Source organism: Equus asinus, chromosome 3 (genome assembly GCF_041296235.1).
Source record: "Equus asinus isolate D_3611 breed Donkey chromosome 3, EquAss-T2T_v2, whole genome shotgun sequence".
NCBI lineage: Eukaryota > Metazoa > Chordata > Mammalia > Perissodactyla > Equidae > Equus > Equus asinus.
Window position 1 is genome coordinate 62,215,629 of NC_091792.1, and position 13,831 is coordinate 62,229,459.

The 13,831-nt window shown below is 44.6% G+C and overlaps 1 protein-coding gene across 10 annotated transcripts in view; it reads right to left on the minus strand.

Moving 5' to 3' along the window:
- Positions 1–13,831, minus strand: part of MSRA (methionine sulfoxide reductase A) — a 384,728-nt gene that overhangs the window by 78,611 nt on the left and 292,286 nt on the right. The window contains exon 6 of one of the 10 annotated variants that reach the window (XR_001399807.3): positions 769–923. The exons of the other annotated variants lie outside the window; for them this stretch is intronic. The gene's annotated coding sequence lies outside the window, so the exon portion shown is untranslated. The remainder of the gene's footprint in view (positions 1–768; positions 924–13,831) is intronic. 10 annotated transcript variants of the gene reach the window in all.

The following is a 13,831-nucleotide window of genomic DNA, read 5'->3' on the forward strand; positions in this document are numbered from 1 at the left end:
TTTGCCAGCTGTATGGGTGTGTGATTCAGTGATCTCTGCTTTGATTTCTGTGCTTCTCTGTGAGACAGACCAACATGGCAGGATGTACCCTATATACTCAAGATCAACAGTTCCGTGTGGCTCCAGGACCCCTGAGGGTCCCCAAGATTTTTTCCAGGGTCCACAAAATCAAAACTATTTTCACAATAATACTAAAAAACATTTCCTTCTTTCACTCTCATTCTTTCATGAGTGTAGGTGGAATTTTCCAGAAGTTGCACGCAGTGTGATGACATCATCACTGTGACAGCTAACGGAAGGTGGGCTTGTGTCTTAAAAATCTCAATTTTAATTTCTAATATGGTAAATGTCAACAGATATAACCCTGAAAAACAAAAGTCGATTGGGGTCCTCAATAATTTTTAGAGTTTAAAGAGGTCCTGAGTCCAAGAACGTCTGAGAACCGCCGCTGAAGGTCACGCCTATAAGAACAATGGAAATAAAACAGCCTAAAATCTCAAACCCTACAGAAGAGAACTTAAGAACAAAAAGACCTGTTTTGTTTTGCACAGCTGATTACTAACAAGCCATTTTTAACTCCTTGGGTTGAGCCGATCCAGCTGACTCACAGGCGCGGGAGGATGAGAGTGGGAAAGAAGGCTGCCTGACGAGGACCTTGTGGGCCGACCCTTCCCTAAATCCTTAACCACGGGTTGAGAGCTCACCACTCAGGCGCTGCTCATGTCAGGGGAGGAAATGCGTTGGTGGAAAACAGAGGTATAAACATACCTCAGTTAGCAACTGTCCTGACCCACGCCTTCTTCACCACAGCTGGCTGTTCAGTGTGGCATCTCTTGAGCAAGTCACTTGGCTCTGTAGGCCAACTGCGGATGGAACCGGAGACTTCCACATAAACTGAATACAATGTGCCGGGATGGAAAGAGCTTGAAGAGGAGGGAAGACAATTAATATCCATCCAGCCCTTCTGCAAACCAGGGGCTTGGTACATGGTATCTCATTTATTCTACATAACAATCTTCTGGGATGCATAGGATTAAATCCATTTTGGAGATGAGGAAATGGAAGCTGAGTGGTTAAGTTAGTTATCCAGTATCAAACGCCCAATGCTGAGTCCTAAGAATAAGGACTAAGGATTTGTCCACTACACTGAGGTCCCCAGACCTACCTGTGCATCAAAGTCATTCGAGTTTTAAAAATTTCACATTTCCCGGCCCCACCCCTAAGATTCTAAGTCAGTAGGTCTGGGTGGGGCTCTGGAATTCACAGAACCCTACGAATAGTCTGCTTCTAGCTTGGCTTTTAAATAGCTATCTGATTAGTTGGATAAGTCATTTCACATTTGAAAGCCTCTTCCACACCAGCACTTCTGGTTGGTTTTCTTTTCTCAAGGAAATAGTATTTTTATTATAGCATGAGCATAGCTCTTTTCCTGAAGCCAACTGGAGACTAAGCCAATAGAGAAGCTGATGCAGAATGCTCTTCCAAGCTCTAAGCAGTCACGCGTACACGTTTTTAGATTTTGATTCTGCATATGGGTTTCCGCAACATCCTCTCCCCGCAATATGCAGGTACACGGTAAATACTTTTGAATTGAACTGAAATGTGATTGTATATAATCCTCATAACTCTGTAAAGTAGGCTCAATAATTCCCAATGTGATGGCTCACTGGTTTTCCACAGTAAATAGAACTGGGATATGAATCCTTTCTGATTGCCAAAATCTAGTCCAACAACCTGGGGGCATCGACCTGGGAAAGGCTGGACACTTCGGAGTCTGCTCAGAAAAACTGAGAATTGCGAGGCTCTGCTGGGAACGGGCAGCAGTGGCTCCTTGGTCTCTGGTAGTCACATATTCCCTTTGTTGTCTCTTTCCCCGCCTGTGATGGCATTAATAGCCACTCATATCCTCACACTACACAGGACAGGTAATGGCCGTGTCGATAGCTGCTATCACCTAGGAGTACTCAAGCCAGCCAGCGCCACTGCCTTCAAGATCCATCTGAAGTTGAAGAGAGGGAGAGCTGAGGCCTGGGTGGGACAGGGTCCGAGGACACCACAAGAGGTTAGGCCACAAGAGTCCCTGTGTTTCCTCTCTTAAATTGTCAGAGAACCTGCAGAGAAAACCCCACTGCTTTATAGGAGAAAAAACACCCTGACGGCCAGGAACAGGGCAGGTGCTGAATTTAATGCACTTGTGCTGTATATGTGGACTTGCAAACAGAGCTAATTTAGAAGTGGCCAATATAGAAGCTGAATCATGAACTGTGGCAATTCATGACGCAAACTCAATTCGGGTTTAAAGGGTGAGTTGCCTTCTCAAGGAAAGTTAAGTAGCCGGAAACTTACAGAAAAGGGCCTGTCTCCACACTCAGAGAAAGGGGTGGTAATGCAAGAATTTTACAGGCTCCAACTGAAATGCGGCCCCCTCAGTGACTGTCCATGACACTCTAAGCTAAAGCCAAGGGGCCCCCTTGGTAATTGGTGGCGTGGAGGAGATAAACTACATTTTCATATACAAGCCACTCTCAACTTTATCTCTGCAATCGAGTCATCTCACCTCATAAGAACAAGGTAATAACTCCAGTGAATGAAAAAATAGAAAAGAATAACATGCCAGATCTTTCATCAGTTAGAACACGCAGTTTGGCAAAGACTGGGAACCGGGTTATCTTTTGCACCCGCGACCCCAATTCAGCTAATGCCTTACACTTGCAGAGCATTGTCTAGCTTCCAGTCCTTTTCACACTTCTGATCTCCCTGCATCCTCAAACCGCACAACGTGAGCGAGGAGGGCTCGATTTTGCAGATTAGAAAATTATTTTTTAAAAATGTTGTATGCGTGGCTGAAGCACCACCAAAACCCATCAAAGGGGGTTGGAAACTTCCAGTACAGTGCTCCTCAGACATTTTTTGCCTGTGTGACTTCTTTCCAGTGTTTTCTCAATCCTGAAATACTCGGTTTTTCTTTCTACAGGAACATAATATGCTGGGCCACCTCTCACTTTCTGCTACTATTTCTTTATCCAGGTCTGGGTTCCTTTTTCACACACGATGTGCATACAATGGCTCAGATTTCCTTTCCCTGTCCCACCTGAGCCCTCACATATCCTATTTGCCCTTCTCTCCGACCTAAGGACACGTTTTTCTTCTGCTGCTCTCTGAGCTCCCTTTTGGCTCACTTCTCTCATCTTTTATCAACTCCCCTAACTCCAGATTCCTCGGCTCCTGTCTTACCTCTTTACTTTCAAGTCATCAGAAACACGAAGCCCCGCTGTCATAACGCAGACATTTTTAAGGCCACTTTACAAACTGATTGAGCAGAAAGGAGGGCGCTTTGCTGACTGCTGATAATGCTTTAATAACATTTTCCTACCACAAGCGCTTGGGTGCTAAACTGGATTCCTGAACCCACACACCACACTTTGTGTGAATAAGTGTGAAAATAATATATTAGTGTTTCATTCAGCTAAGTGTCTCTGGCACTGACAACGATAGCCCTGAAACCAGGTTCCTTTTTATCGGGCACAATTATTTTTCTTTCCTATGAAATCTTGCTATTTTGCCATAAAGTATTTGTATCAGTAAATGTGTTTCTACACCAGTAAAATAATCCTTGTGGCACAGGGGTCTGGCGCTTTCCTTCAGGAAATGAGAATGTCTAAAGAAAACAAATATTAGCTCTACATTCAGAGGATTTTGTACATTGCATTTAGTGCCCAGTAAGGGACCTGATCTATAAAACATGCAAAGAAGATACAATATGAAGAGTTTATAGTTTAGATCAAAAACAAATGTTGTCATTTAGTCTCCTGGTGTACAGTAGGTACCCAATAAATCTTTGTGGAGAAAATATCAAGCTCTAACCCTAATCCATATTCTCTCACCACCATTGTGTCATACGATCTGGGAGTTAGTAAGGAAATTAAGGGTCACTTTATATAACCACTAGTCCACATCATTATGGCTAAATAATATTAAACTAAATAACTTAGAGGACTTTCTCCAGGTCGATGAATGTATAATAACAGATAAGAAAATGAGGGCAAAAGAAAACCTTGCCATTTTCCCCATGTAAAGTAGGCAGTGGGAGTCATGATGGCTAAATGGTCTCATTCCTACGTGCCTAGTAAATCGTGATCACAGACCATGGAGATTTCCTACCAATTCAAGGAGTTTAGACTGATTTCTTTTCCAGGTGTTTGAATGGACACCAGGAACTTCTCTGGCTTTTACCTCTCTAATATTCTCTCTGGAAAACTCATGGTTTAACCTGATTCTCATTACATTTTTTCTTATGGCCTCATAAATACTGATCAAGAACAATAATTGGAGGATTAACAATGAATGTTGGGGGTAAATGGAAGGTATAATTACAAGAACAGTTGTTGCGTGTTTCTTAAGCCAAAATCGACTCCCTTATATCTTTACAGACTTGATCCTACTTTTGGGGCAAAGTATTACTCATGGTAACTTTGCCACTCAAGTTGTAATAAAAGCATGATTTGAATTGCAATGTGAAACATTCCAGCATTCTTGTTGCCAATGAAATACCTTCTTTTAAATGCTTGCTAAGGTCCTCGGTCTACACAAAGGCTCTTAATTTTGCTTAATTTGCTCTAAGTGGATTCTGTACCCAGCTGAAGAGGGAGGAAAAGAAAGAACTCAGTTTGCTGGTAGCTCTAATAGCTCCTGCTACATTAAGACACTGGATTTGAGGGCAAGCTTTGGGGGACTCTCTGCCTCATCTTCAAACTGAGCTGATGCTCGTCAACTTTTCTGGCTCTGATCAGCATATGGACAGAAAAGACAAGTACGTGGATCCCTGATGCTTGTGTCAGTCCTGGTTTCACCAAAGGGCACAAGCAATCGCTCTCATATAATCATACAAAACGGTAAATGATGTAATGCTTTTTTCCTGTTGCTTAGTTCTTGCAAAGATTTAGGAGTAAATCCTCAACCATCTAGATTCAGGCCAAAAGGAACGAGCAAAGTTGGCAGAGAGGCAGACGTTCATAACAGAGACCTTCTCCATAGTGATTTTGTGGTACATTTCTATTTTGATAATGCCCAAACCATCCCCAAATAAATAAGTGGCCAAAATAAGTCTGAGAAAGTGAAGTAGAAGAGACAATAATTTTTGATTTGTCTCACTGGCTCTGGCACGAATCCCCACCTGGTCTTCAGCCAGAAGCCCAGTGCTGTGGGAAAGAGCATGTAGGTACTCGATGCTTTGAGCCAGATGATAACCACAAGCAGTCACAAGGAGCAACACAAATCCCTCAGGCCACTGGCTGCTGACCTTGACACATTAAACCCTAATGACACATTCTTACTGAACATAAAATAGGCATGATAAGGCATGAGTGGAAATATGAGGGCAGGGTCTTCATCGCAGGCCACCTTCCCCACGTATAAACCTGTGGGGGCGGTAACGTCCAGCAGTCTGCTGTGGCTGTGTGACAGCATGGAAAAAGCATGCATAGAGTTTGGAAGCAAAGAATGGGAGCGTGCAGCCTGGGCTCATCCATTTACCAGTTGTGTGACCTTGGAAACTTTGGGCTTCAGTTTCCCGTAAAGCAGGGACTGGAGGAACTGCCTCACATGCTCACTAGGAGGAGCAGATGAGAGAATGTTCCTACAAGTTCCTTCTTCACCTTCAACTGTGCTGACCAGTGCCGTCAGTGTTGGCCCCGGGGAAAGGTCACCAGCCACAGCTGAATCCCAACGGGTGCTCCAGCTCTAGAGCTTGAAGACCCTGGGTGTGGCTGGTGCGCAGGCAGCCCCATCACTCATCAGCGGAGACCTAAAACCCGCCTGGAGAAGGCAGCCCCATCACTCATCAGTGGAGACCCAAAACCCGCCTGGAGAAGGCAGCCCCAGACAGAAAGCTGGGTTCCGCCAGCAAGGCTTTCACAGCTGTACTTCTCTATACCTGTGCGACTGGCCAGGTGCAAAATCAGGCATTGGGGGCAGTGATTCACTTGCTCATGAGGTAAGGACATGAGTAACCTACCACTATGAGGCCAGAACAGTGACTCCAACCACGCAGTTAAATTCAGAGGTGACTCCAACAAGAGGAAAATGATTTTAAAGCAATCAGGTTCAGGTGTAGATTTCGAAATGGAATGCTGTCCTCTTTTCGTTTTAGAATGACAGGGTAATGGTCAAGGTAAATGGAATCCGATAGAGGCTTTTATTCTGACAGCTCAGCTCAGGCCCAGGCCCTCTCAGTACGGGGATGGCTGGGAGTGGAAAGGGTCATTCTGCGAATTTCAAATCCAAACACTACAAAAGAAAAGCGAGCTCCAAGGAGTTCAAGGTGAAGGAAAAGACAGCCCACTTTTCTTTCTGTGCTCTGCTTTTGTCCTTCACACGCTTCACACTTGAGGGAGAAACTAATGACACTGACCTCGGGGCCCATTCCACCCGGCGGTGAACGCAGCTGCGGCGGCCGTCCCTGCGGGCCCCTGCCCACCGCAGCACGCTCCGTCAACGCGGCCCAGCCAGCAGCTGACTGCAAACAGTGGCAGGCGGGCACTAGGCACACGACCCCTGACACTGGGGGCCTTTTTTCCTCCTCTCCGCCAGCAGCCAATGGGCGGGCTCTCTCCACCGGCTGCCATGGCAACGAGAGACTGCTCCGCAGTGCCCAGAACAGATGTCACATGAGCCAAGATGAATGTGGTGGGGGCGGGGAGCGTGTGGAGGGAGCGGAGCGGGATGAGGGGATGCATTTGGAGTTAAATGGTCCCACCAGAGGGAGGGAGGCACATTCTGAAGTAAGTGCAAAGCGGTAACATCTATTTTCTTTCTTTTCCCTGTCCTTTAAGTTCTAAACACACATGTACACACACATATCCTTTCATCTCCGCTACTGCGCTGCCTGCCGCTCTCTGGCTTTCATGGCAAACATGAAAGCTCTGATTTCTCGAAGCCTTAAACGAACATCGCGTCCATTGCAGAAATGCAAGCAGGCATTCTGTGGCCATTTAGGAACAGACTGGGAAGCTCTGTTGAGGTGAATGGGAGAAACTTAGAACCACCAGAGGAGATGAGACAAATTCAGGGCAATTTTAAAGGCAAACACACTACCTCAGTAGGTAAACGAGAAACCCTGTTTCACTCTCATTGCCACCAAAATGTAAGGGCTCCACTTCCCTCCCCCGGTAGCGTCTCTGATCCTACCACTCCCAAGGAGGGAAGGCTTATCAATCTACCTGCTTGAGCAACAAAGCCTCTTTTGTTGTCTCTAAAATAGATCCTAGCCTAGCTCGAATACTGTATTTAAAATGTTTCCACCGCCTTCCGTTTATCTTCCACTGAAATTAGCAAGTAGAGCATGTACACGCAGGCGCACACGATAAACCTATACATTAGTGGGTAAGGTAAGAGTGATATTCGGGGCAGGCAGGCATTAGACACTGCAGGCCTTTTTTCCTCCCGGCTTGCAGCCAATGGGCGGAACCTAATCCTGTTTCCGTTATCAGACCACATGAATCAGGCAGACAGGAGGGACAATGTATACGTCCCGTCCTAATCTGATAGATGAAATGCACTGAATGTGTCAGAGGATGGGAAAATGTTGCTTAGAATTATTTTACACTTAATTCTCCCAACAAACATTCACAGAGTGCCTGCTTTGTGCAGAGTGCCACAGGGCGTGTTGCAAATGATGCAGAGCAAGGGAAGGTGCCACTTACAATCAAGCGGTAAAAGACAATGGAACTCTTACAATGGGTCAGAGAAAATGAGTGTGCAGGCAAAGCATGATGCCAACATGGAGGAAGGTGGGCTCTGAGAAGTGTCCTGGGGTGCGGGAAGATGACAGGGCCTATTCTGCGACAAACACTTGACATACACACCATATCCCATAATGCTTTTAACACCCTAAGAAGTAGCCATTATTATCCTATTTAACAAATCAGGACACCCAGGCTTAGAGGGGTTAACAGTCCCAGGTCATACCACAGGCAAGTAACACAGCCACTGTTGCCCCAAGTCACCCACCCACCTCCATGGAAGTGTCTGCTCCATCAACTAAGTGATGCAGTGCTGCAAAGAATGCAGCTGTGTGTGTCAGCTCCAACTCCTAGTCCTCACCCAAGCAGTAATGTCCAGGAAATGGTGGGCTTCAAACACTCACCACATTTTTCCTAATACGTATTAAAATAAACACAAAACTATTGAAAGTTGAAAGGTTCCTCTGGATACATCCTAAAGTTACCTTGTGTACCACAAGGGGTACACATGTCACACTTTGGGAGCCCTGCATTTTCCCATGCCAGCCTAGGAAGATAAGTGGAAGTGTGACCTGAGGAGAATTTGAATTCACTCAAATGTCCCCCTACCTTGGCCAGGGTTATTTTGTATACATACTGCCACTAAAATGAAAATGTCTCCTTGGTCCTCACAAGAATGCTTTCTTCCATCATTATTCTGGCCAGTAAGTGGAATCCTAAGGGGCTTGCAATGCATTTGAATGAAAAGTAGTGGATGTGAATAAAAGACTGATGGCCCGGCAATGCTCAGTGCCTGCACTACTCCTGGAAGCTGCCACTGCGGACCCACCCTACCCCAGGGACTCACTTCTCTGCCACTGCAGCAACACACTACAACCACCAGAGGGCAGTGACACAAACCAGATTTTTCATTTGTACCCAAATGTGGATGCACAGTTTAATAATATGTAAAGCCCATTATTACAAGCTTTTCCTCTCCCCACCCCCTATTAATGAACAAATGCCCAGGGGTAATGCAGATATTTCTAAATACAGTGCAAGAAAGGGCAATCTGTACTCATACACAGGGAGTCTAACGCACAGTAATAAGTGGAGATGAAAATAATCACCCAGATGCAACTAAACCATTAAGACTAAAGATTTAGCTGTCTATACGGCTGCATACATGGAAACAGAGATGCATGCCTCCAGAAATGGACATTTTAAAAACATTTATTTCACAAGTTCTTATTTACAGTTCATAATAATACCTGTACTGATAACCACAGAGCTACAAGAGAGGTGAAGAGGAATTTCATCTTTATTGCTGGGCATACAAAGGGGGATTTTTCTCTTTGGCTAAGGTAAGTAAATGAATTATTCAGGGCCTTTCCATGGACATTTAAAAATCATAACTCTACGCTTTAAACAATAGCACAAATAAAAAAAGAACTGGCTAATCCCCAGAGCAGAAAATATCAACTGACATTTACCCACGTCTATTTAGGGTCCACCAATGCAAATAAATGATTTTTGGTTTTGATGAAAACAGAGTCTTTTAGTGTGGGTACCAGTTTTAACATCACCGCACAGAGAACACAATCGACTGAGACGGGAACCCTCCAGGGTGCAACCTACCCATTTCCCCATGAACAAAGCAGCAGAAATAACCCTGCCAGCTTCTCCCTTCCTCATAGGAAGGAAGATTCCTGATCCCATGTTTTCACAGTGGCTTGAAATTTGAGGTCCTGTGGAAAAGCAGGGTGAAGGCAGACAGGCTTGTCTCGGGAGTCACCCCATTAAACCCTGATACTTGTAAAATGCTGGACAGACTACCAAGTGGCTCCACAGAGCGCGTGAGAAAAGCATATGGGATTCAGAGGCCACTGACGCTAACTCTCTGAATGCACTCTCTGGGCCATCCTGGAAATGTGAACGGAGCCCTCGGAGCTTCAGTGTCTTCCTAAGGCAGGTAGGAGAACAGATCCAGAACTACCTAACTGTCGGGGAGTGAGGGTCACTCATATAATATGGGAAGAAGCACTGAAAACTCTTAAGATTTATAACAAGTTTTGTTGTTCTTATTTTCCCCATTTTGTAAACAAGGAACTAGAGCTCTAAAGACTCGTCGTCCAAGGTCACAGTTGGTAAAGGCAGAGCAGGGCCCCGCTGGGTGTCCTTATCCAAGGCTGTGGTCCTTCGCCCCTCCATGGGGTCTTACTCAGCTTGGGCTGCCATAGCAAATCACCACAGACTGGGGGCTTAAAATAAAAGACATTTACTTCTCACAATTCTGGAGGGCGGGACGTCCCAGATCAAGGTGCCGGCAGGGTAGGTTTCATCATGAGGATTCTTCTCATGAGGTGTGGACGGGCACCACCAGCGTGCTCACATGACCTCTTCTTTGCATGCATGTGGAGAGAGCAAGAGCTCTCCGGTATCTCTTCTTATAAGGACACTAATCCCATCATTGGAGGCCCAACCCTTGTGACCTCATCTCACCCTAAGTACCTCCTAAAGGCCCCAGCTCCAAATACCATCACACTGGGGGTTAGGACTTCAAACACATGAATTTAGGGGGGCACACAAATATGCAGTCCATAACAAGGGGTAACAGTGGGCTTCTTTATGCTGCTACATCTTTTCAATTCAGGTCAACAAATATTTGCTGACAAGTGGGGGAAATAAGGATGATTCGGAGTCCCCAAAGAGCTCGCTTAATGTCAGGATAGTTCCTAGGAAGTGTCCACAGGAAAGAGCATTTGACACGTGGGTTTTTGTGACTGTGTGTAGCACCGTTTATTACAACAAACTTCATGAGATCCTTCTTCACATAGCTGTGTTTGAAACAATTGTAATGAGAGTCTGGCAACTAATCAGTGCATAATTAATATTTGATAAGTAATTAATGTATTAATTTACTGAGGAAGCTGGGGGGGAGGTAAGGAAGGAAGGACACTTTCAAATTTTCAGCCTATAGATGCTTACAAGAAAACACAGAGGATCTGGACCTCCTGGCAGGAAATTATCAGGTCCAGTTATATTATGATGATTATAGCATAAGTGGATATTTATTGAGTGTATTTAATTTCTCTCAGTTGAATTGGCATAATTTAAACTATTTTCTGGATTGGAACACCAAAGAGGCTCAGCTTCAATTAATGTATATTGGGTGACTACAACATGCTAGTAATATGTATGGATGCTAGTAGTGATATGTGTATATATATATAAAAATTCAGTCCACAACAAGGGGTATTTTACATATACATAAAATCTCATTTAATTCTTATAACAATCCTATGAGGAGATGTTGCTATCCACTCACTTAGATAATTTAAAAATGAGGACCAGAGAAGTCAGGGACTCACAGATAGTAAGTGACTAAGAGAGTACTAGAACATTCTTGCCAACCATTCAAATGTTATTTTGATTGCTTACACACACACATAATTTTCTCCCCCTATATTCCCCCAAATCTAGCTCTTAGGGTTTTTTTTTTTTTCTGTTGTTATTTTGGGTATGCTACTTTATTTTGGTAAGAGTATGGGGGTGAAGTTGGGTCTTTTTTGAAGGTAGAGATGTTTGAAAGGGGATAAGCGTACACAAAATCTCTACCTCCCTTCAAAGGACCCCAAGGGGGAGGAGATCAAGTCCCATCCTCTCTGGGGAATTGAGCATGTTCTGTGTGTGGCCCTGGGACCCAGAGGAAGCCATATGGGCACCCACTTGGTGAGCATGGCCTGCCTCTCCTGAACAACCCAGGAAAGAAGAGCTCCCAGTTTCAGTGCCCCATTTGAGGCTGGATGTGTGATAGTGGTCGGCTGGAAACCAGGCCTGGAGACTGCAGAAGGCTGAATAATGGTGTCCCCAAGATGTCCAGGTCCTAAACCTCGGAACATGTGAACATCACTTTATGTGGCAAAGACTCTGCAGATGTGATTAAGGATCTTGAGATGGGGAGATTATCTTGGATTATTTGCTGGTCCCTAAATGCAAACACATGTGTCCTTATAAGAGGGAGGCAGAGAGAGATTAGACACACAGAAGAGGAGGAGGCAACATGACCACCAAGGCAGAGATTGGAGTGATGTGGCCACAAGCCAAGGAATGTTGGCAGCCACTAGAAGCTGGAAGAGGCAAGAAAGGGGGTCTCCCCTCGAGCCTCTGGAGGGAGCACAGCCCGGCTGAAACCTGGATTTTAGCCCAGGGGAACTGCTTTTGGACCTCTGGCCTCCAGAACTGTGAGAGAATGAATTGGTGTTGTTTTACGCCACCAAGTTCGTGGTACTCTGTTACAGTAGCCATCGCTAACTAAGCGACAAAAAGTCAGAGATTTGGTAAGCACAAGAAAGGTGGGTTCATATAGCAACCACTGACTCAATCTTACCAAGTACTGTTTTATGATTGTGACATTTAGCAATTTCTTGTGTCAGGAGACTTGGCAAGACAGACTCTGGGGTCAGGAACACTACGGTTAATGCAGTGCTTAATTGCTCCCGGTACACAACACGTACTAAACAAAGCAGCAGTTCCTCGAACCTCTGAATTTGGAGCCTATGGAGCAACAGTGAGTCCAAACAGGAATTAACTTTAAAATACAAAGAAATATGAAACCATTCTTCACGATGTTCACTGCGCAGCCGTAAAGTTTTCTCCGCATGACTTTGGTTTTCATCCTCAGTCCCCAGATCTCCAGAAGTTCTTGAGCTTTAGTCAAAGGATCTGAGCTCTGAGCAAGAATTACATGTTAATTCTTAGATATACTTATCTTTGCTATTCTTATCATATATCTTACATGACAATTAGGCACTCTGACTAGAAGTTATGTGTGTCTTATGGGAAGACAGCAAAATGATTGTGTGGGACCTTGTAGGCCATGCCGAGGAGCTTGGATTTCATTCTAAATGTAGTGGGAAGCCATGGATGAGTCTGACACAGGAAAAGGAAATGACTGGAATTAGATTGAGGAAGACGCTCCAGCTGCCCTGTGTGAGTATGTGGTAGAAGAGAGGTAAACAGCCCAGTGGTCCAGGACCAGATAATGGTGGCCAGAGCTATGACGGTGAACATGAAAATGAAAGAGAAGCAGGCACATTGGAGATATCTTTTAGAGATAGAATCTCGGTAAATCTGATTAATTGGATGTGAGGAGTGAATCAGTGATGGCTCCTAGGAATCTTGCTTAAGCATGTTAAAAAGCAATGGCTGGGAAGGCTGTCAGTGGAGGGGGTGGGAGAAAGAGCTGTGAGGATTGTTTGGGAGTGGGGAGGAGTGGGAATCAAGCCCCCAGTTTAGGAAATATTTTGTTGACAAGGAAGTAGAAATAAGTAGGCAGTGGAATCTGGGGATCTGGAGGCCAGAGGGAAGTTCTGGACCAGAAATTTTGAGCATCATTAGGGTAGAGATGGCATTTAAACTATGCTGGAAAAAAGAAGCAAAAACTTAGTTGGTAGCACAGGTAGGTAGGTTATTTGGAAATGAAAGCTATTCTCTTTCTTTCTCTCAAACATACACACAGACACACACACACACACACACACACACACACAGTCATACCACAACTTGCCAGGGCTTAACTAGAGAGCATGGGGAGTCATTGAATATCTGGCTGCAATCTAAATGCTTTGGGAAGAAAATTAAATAATCAAAGCTGAACAAAATTCTAAAATGATTTCAAAATTTGAGGAAGAAAATTAAACAAAGCTGAAGCAGGGGCTGGACCAGTGGCTGAGTGGTTAAGTTTGCACACACTGCTTCAGTGGCCCAGAGTTTCGCTGGTTCGGATCCTGGGCGTGGACATGGCACCACTCATCAGACCACGTTGAGGTGGCGTCCCACATCTCACAACTAGAAGGACCCACAACTAAAATATACAACTATGTACTGGGGGGATTTGGGGAGAAAAAGCAGAAAAAAAAAATAGAAGATTGGCAACAATTGTTAGCTCAGGTACCAATCTTTAAAAAAAAGAAAAAAAAGCTGAAGCAATTCTAAAACAGTGCTCATTATAATCCAGTCATTGCATACTATTTTTTCTCTTTCACTTTGGGTGCTTTTCTTTAAAATAACACTGTATAGGGTATAGATGAAAGATGAAAGATTGCTAGATA